This window comes from Diabrotica undecimpunctata, chromosome 2 (genome assembly GCF_040954645.1).
Source record: "Diabrotica undecimpunctata isolate CICGRU chromosome 2, icDiaUnde3, whole genome shotgun sequence".
Lineage (NCBI taxonomy): Eukaryota > Metazoa > Arthropoda > Insecta > Coleoptera > Chrysomelidae > Diabrotica > Diabrotica undecimpunctata.
Genome location: NC_092804.1, coordinates 136,552,715 through 136,558,955, shown reverse-complemented (window position 1 = coordinate 136,558,955; position 6,241 = coordinate 136,552,715). Strand labels below are relative to the sequence as shown.

At 33.5% G+C, this 6,241-nt stretch overlaps 2 non-coding genes across 2 annotated transcripts; one reads left to right on the top strand and one right to left on the bottom strand.

The window, feature by feature from the left end:
• Positions 1-800: 800 nt before the first annotated feature.
• On the bottom strand, positions 801-872 carry TRNAE-UUC (transfer RNA glutamic acid (anticodon UUC)). Its single transcript has one exon. It is a non-coding gene; the product is annotated as a tRNA-Glu (tRNA).
• A 2,617-nt stretch (positions 873-3,489) lies between these two features.
• TRNAE-CUC (transfer RNA glutamic acid (anticodon CUC)) lies at positions 3,490-3,561 on the top strand. Its single transcript has one exon. It is a non-coding gene; the product is annotated as a tRNA-Glu (tRNA).
• Positions 3,562-6,241: the final 2,680 nt, after the last annotated feature.

The window sequence follows — 6,241 nt, the reverse complement described above, 5'->3', positions numbered from 1 at the left end:
TTTCATCAGCTTGTTAATACAACGATAGCCAACGCTTGAAAATGAGCACGGCACACAAAGAAGAAGAGGTCTCATCCATTTAAATATAGTTAATCTATTTTTTTTCTGTTTTCTATTCACTCATTTATACCTTGTATCTTACATTTGCTTCTAATATATTAAGCTCTCTTTCATTCTTGGTCTTTATCTGATACATAAGTCATTATTGGTCTTATTCTCCATTTACAAATTCTTGTTTTCATTGCCATGTAGTGTTATTAAGGCATCCAGTCAGTGTAATTTTTTTTTTTTTAGTGTAAGAGAGTTAGAGTTTAATATTTAGAGTATTAGAAAAATAAATCCAAATGGTAAAAATGCTGACATCAAGGACAGAAACAATTTTCATAATGCTTTGCTATTGTATAAGTGCCTATCTATAACACAGTATCCATATAGTATTATAAACATATCCGAAATTACTATGGACTTACTTAGAATACTAAATTAATAATTTCACTTCACTTTTCGTGGATTCCGTGTCTAAAAAAATAAATAAATATAGTAAATATGCCAACACCAGGAACAGAAATACTATGCAAATTGTTTTCGTCTAATAACCTGTAGTAACTCAACAAAGGAGCCTACAAGTGACTAGAATAAGAGGCACAATATTCTCTAAAATTAGATACTATGGCTAACAAATTTTCACCATTCAACATCCTAATATAGCATATGCAAATGCATCTAATTAACAGCATGTGTAGTCGGAAAATAGATTTAGTAGTATTTTAATATTTTTTTGAAAAAACTAATAAAATATTTTCCGATACCGGGAATCGAACCCGAGCCTCCTGGGTGAAAGCCAGGTATCCTAGCCACTAGACCATATCGGATTTATAGAAGCAAATTCTCGTAATTATCTTCGAAAGTTTTTTATTATTTATAGCAAGCACTGTTGGAAATTATTTTATAAGCTTATTATGGTGTGTATAATTTTTGGATACTTCATTGATGTTTATATGAATATTCAATGTTTCTTTATAAATTACCACTATTCTTTTAGTCTTGTGCGGTTTCGTAGTTTTAGCGATTTCTCTGGTAATAGGTTTTCTTATTTTATCTATCCATCTCGAACTGTTGTCCTAACGATTGGGTGTTATAATTTATAATAAAAATTCTTCGAATTTTTCAAATAATTTTAATATTCCCATAATGTTACTGCAGGTTTCACCGGAACAATTGAGACACGCTGCAGAGCATTTGAGGCCCGCTTTTCGGCAACCATACCCACACATACTTTTACAGTATCCGTTGCATCTGCAGAAAATTATTTTCAGAAGTTCGGAGGGAGCTTGGGTTTTGAAAGTTTTCCAGTCCCAATCATCAGGATCGCAGTGTCTCCTGGTGATAAACTGATGACCATGAAAACGAGCTGCATCTTGTGTTGGAGGGAGCGATGATAAGTTAAATGTATTTTTGGTCGCTATCTTGACGAATCGTGTATATCTCATATTGTCACATTATCATCTTTATTTCCACTATATAAAGAGACGAAAAAATGTTTGTCTCTATGCCTCTATCCTCATCACACAAGAAACAGTACCATGAATCTTTTTTTTTAATTTGGTTTTGGTTTTGCTGAGCTATGAGATTGTGCACTAAAAAAATCTCTGGTATCTTCTTGTGCTTTCGCATTAATGGCCTATCGACGTTTTTTGTTGATACTTTTAACTCCAGTGTAATCAGCAAACCACTGGAACTAAAACTTGCATTTAGTTCTTCACATGGCTCTGTCTCACTTATTTTTGCAACCTTATTTTTATCATATTTATTTGACGTGTAAACTGCATGACTATAATCCTCGCTGGAAGCTGTACCACTTGTGTAAGACCCAGATGAGTCACTGTCTTCATCTGAGATGTAAGTTTGAAAAACTTTGGTCAGTCCTTTTTTTTTTGGAAATTTTCCTTTTTTCACTACTCGAGAATGCTTTGCATTTATTATTTGTGTTTACACCGCTGCAGGATAGCTGTTCTTCGAAATTTGTATTCTTTTTGCCAGTTGTTTCAATTTTTGGTTCGGTTGTAGGATTTTCTTGAAAATCTTTGACAGTTGTTTTAATCTCTCGTTGTGTCAGACAACTAGGTGCAAAGGCACATCCGGAATAGCATTTGGATTGAATGGCCATATTCCAGTTGCTTCAAATCCAGAACAAATATTTTTTTGCGTCATTGCGTTTTTCCAAACCGGCCTAAATATTTGCCCAAATCTTGCTCGGTTGATGGTACGTTCGTTATTATGGTTCACCCAAAAATTTAAACCTCCTCATCCCAGTAAGATTCAAAACTCCTGAAGACTGCTTTTTCGACTGGTTGAAGCTTAGGGGTGGTGTTGGACGGTAGATAAAGCAGAGTTACCTTTTTTTATTGTAGCTTCTACAATTCTAATGTCTAAATGAGATGAAGCTCCGTCAAAAATTAAAAGGGCTGGTCCAGGATTTTTGAATCGGCAGAAGTGATCTAACCACTCTATGAATACATCTGCTGCCATGCTTCCTTTCTTCGTCATTATAATTTTTGTTTCTGCTGGAAGATTACAATACTATTCTGGTTTAACTCGTTGCCCTTTTATAATGATAAGTGGCGGAATGCTATTGCCTATGCCGTTGCCACATGCCACGTTTGTTATATTTTCGCCGTGATCTGGTGCAACGATATGCACCCTTTTAGCACCTTTACTAACCAATATAGTTTGTTGATGATGCAGTGTAAACTGGCATCCGTTTTCGTTCATGTTGTAAATTTGAGCAGGTTTCCCTGCTAAGCCTTTCTCATATAAAATCTGTCGAAGTTTCTCGAAACAGTCACTAATCACTGTACGATTCAATTTTTAAGCTCTGGCCAAATTGAGTTTTTGAGCCCGACGCTTTGCAATGTCAGGATGCCTAGAAAAAAACAATGTCATCCATGTTTTTCCAGCTATCTTCTTTTTAACCAAGAATGGATGCCTTATTTCTGTCTCTTTGACAAAAGCATACACGTTTTTTTCTTCACACCAACGTCACACAATCTTCATATACGCCTAACCAATTCATCTTCCTGAGGTTTTGTAAGTACTGGAGGCCGCTCAAGTCGTTTTTGTGAATTACCACTAGCTAGATGGTTACGTAACGTACGCCGAGGAATATTAAATGTAAGTGCTGCCTTATGAACATGAACAGCCATACCATTTCGTACGGCATTCATTGCAGCTTCAATGGCCTCCTCCGTCCACTGTGACCTTTTTCTGTTTCTGTTAAAATCTTTTAATTTAATTTTTTTACACAAGTGTCCCTTTTTGCTATAAGGAATAAACTTTTTTATTGTTCTTTTTAATATTACTCTGCTATATTTTAATATCTTTATTCGATCTACAGCATCAACATATTTTTTTTTCTCGGAATCCGTCTATTTAAAATCGGTTGTACTGCTCCAATTGGCGTAATGATTAGAGGGAAAACTTTGTCGTCATTCCGATATGGTCTAGTGGCTAGGATACCTGGCTCTCACCCAGGAGGCTCGGGTTCGATTCCCGGTATCGGAAAATTTTTTATTTTTGTTAATAATAAAGAATAACGTATTGTTTAATTTCATATTTCTGCTTTAAACAGTGATTACTGCATATAATTTACAATTAACCAGTTCGTGCTCAAATTGATGATACCTATTAAAATATCTTTATATTTTGTTAAATACCACCCTGAAACTAAAATTTTGCAAGAACGAATAAATCAGAGGATAATCTTGGCAAATGAAGAACAAGATTGTCGTATTAGAACATTATATACAGATGCAGTATTCGTCATAAAAGCAAATTACTGAGAAATCATTAGAGAATAGTAGACCAGCACTTTTAAATCTGATCGACTAGAAAAAGCACCCTATCAGTAATATTAAAAACATCTACCAAAACAACAAAATGGAAGTCAGAATACATAGACACTTACTAAACCCAACAGAACATAGCCAACAGAAAAAGACAGGGAGACTTATTGAACCCTATCGTCAACTACAACTTTCTTAGGAATTAAATCATGAAAAGTGTCTACACAAGAAGAAGATTCACAATTGAAAGAAAAAATCAAAATACTCTGTTATGCAGAGTATTTTGACGATTGACGATGAGTTGACGATTATAAGATCTCAGAAAACCAACACAATAGTAATTACTAGAGAACCAACCAGATATAAATTAAAAATTTATGACGTCAGAATTAAAGAAGTATCGAAAATAAAATATCTTAGGCTTGCATCGTCCCGATATCTAAGCTAACAATGAATAAAGATAAAACAAACCACATGATGATCTCGAAAACCCCTGTTGACAATATACATCTGACATTGAAGGGTAAATCATTAGAGAGGGTCGCCAAATATAAATCAGAGCAATTATAAACTCAGTTAGATCAAAATGAGAAGATAAAGGTCAGAATTAAAGTAGCTCGAAAAGGATTAAAAATACAAGTCAATGTTTACAAATAAGAAATTAAGAATGGCTATCAGTTTGATGTTCGTCGAATGTTATATATAGTCGCAATTACTATATGTGGCTATATAGGCATATTCTTAAAATTCCTTGAACTTCAAAAGTCTCAAACGAAGAAGTGTTAAGACGTATTGGGCGTGGCAAAAAGCTTATGAACGCAATTAAAATAAGAAAAACATCGTATTTGGGCCACATACTTCGAAACGATAAGTAATCTCTACTACACGTCATCATTCAAAGAAGAGTAGAGAGAAGAAAAGGCTGAGGGATATCAGAGATTGGACTAACCTGTATTGAACATATATTTCACGTTGCAAAAGATAGGGAAACGTTTAAAGAAGTGATCGCCAACCTTTATTGGCTAGATTTGCTTGTGATATGTTATTAGAGTTTTTCAACGTAATCTGTAGTGAAATCCATTAGATAATCATATTTGATAAACATGTAGCATTTGTAAATTCCTTGGTATATATTGAAATCCCCTCGTATATGTATTAAAACACTGAAGAATAATTTCAGTGTATTTCTATTTCCTTTCGTACAAGTTAAAACACCGAAAAAGTATTTCAATTCTTTTTTGCGTCGCCGAGTTGATATAAACCATTTCATAGTTTTTTTTATATCACGGACGCGTATTTCTTTGGTATTTTCTTTTGATTGAGGCAGCTTAATATTCTGCGTTTCAAATAAATATTCCCGTTAAGTGTTTTGTTTATACCGTTTATACTGTTAAGTTAAGCGAATCATTTTTAAGAATTTACTCACTCTTGATAAGGCCGGCCGCTGTTAAAGGCGTGTTTAGTTTTATTGGAGTCCGAATTCAGCTTCAAATTCGTAGTTTTTTCGTTTCTCGTCCTTTTTTATGGAAAATAAGTAGTTTTGTGGCAGTTAATAGTTGCAGTTCAAGTGAGGTTTGAAGATTTGGTCAAGGAGAACAGACGTCGTTTAGTTCAGTCGGAAAAAATCCGGCAAATTTGTGAAAAAAAGTGATTTTTACTCAATGTAATGTGTCAATTCTGAACGAGTAATCACTGTTTTGTGTTTGTAAGAAGTCTCTCATCTGAGATATTTGTAAAAGGGCGTTTACAACAAATTTGAAAAATAGCCACATGGTTCCAGATTTTTAAGAAACGGAGCTTCAAATTTTGTGTTCAGTGCCAACTTCAACCTCAAATTGTATGTCCTAAGAAGCCGTTTCAGAATACAATTTGCAGTGTGAGATGCAGTTTTTTGCGTAGCAGTAAATCTCCAGTATGATTCCAGTTCCCAACCTCAGAAATGTAAGTAAAGTAAAGCGATTTTAGTGAAATCCAGGTAACTTTTTTTTGAACTTTTAAAGTAAAGATAGACATTTTTTTATTAATAATTGCTTTCATAAACTAAAGAAATTGTAATAATTAAAATTTTAGATCTTAGGGCGCGGCTTAGCTGTCATTTTATTTGTTCTCAGTTTAAGATTTAGTGGTGACATATGACAGCTAGCTTTATTATTTTTGACATCTGGTAAATATCTAATCATATTTGAGATTTTGTTTTGGTTTTTTAGAAAAGGTTAACCACTATGCATAGTTTCATTTAAAAAGATAATTTTTTATTTGTAATAATCTGTAAGTAATTTATAAGTTTTTTAGTATCTCCAACTACTAGAGTTTGTAAACGGATAGGACATAGTAAGTGTTTCTTTTTCGTTATTTTTGGTATTTATCTTTGTAACTAATTAGGTATATAGTATTTTTTT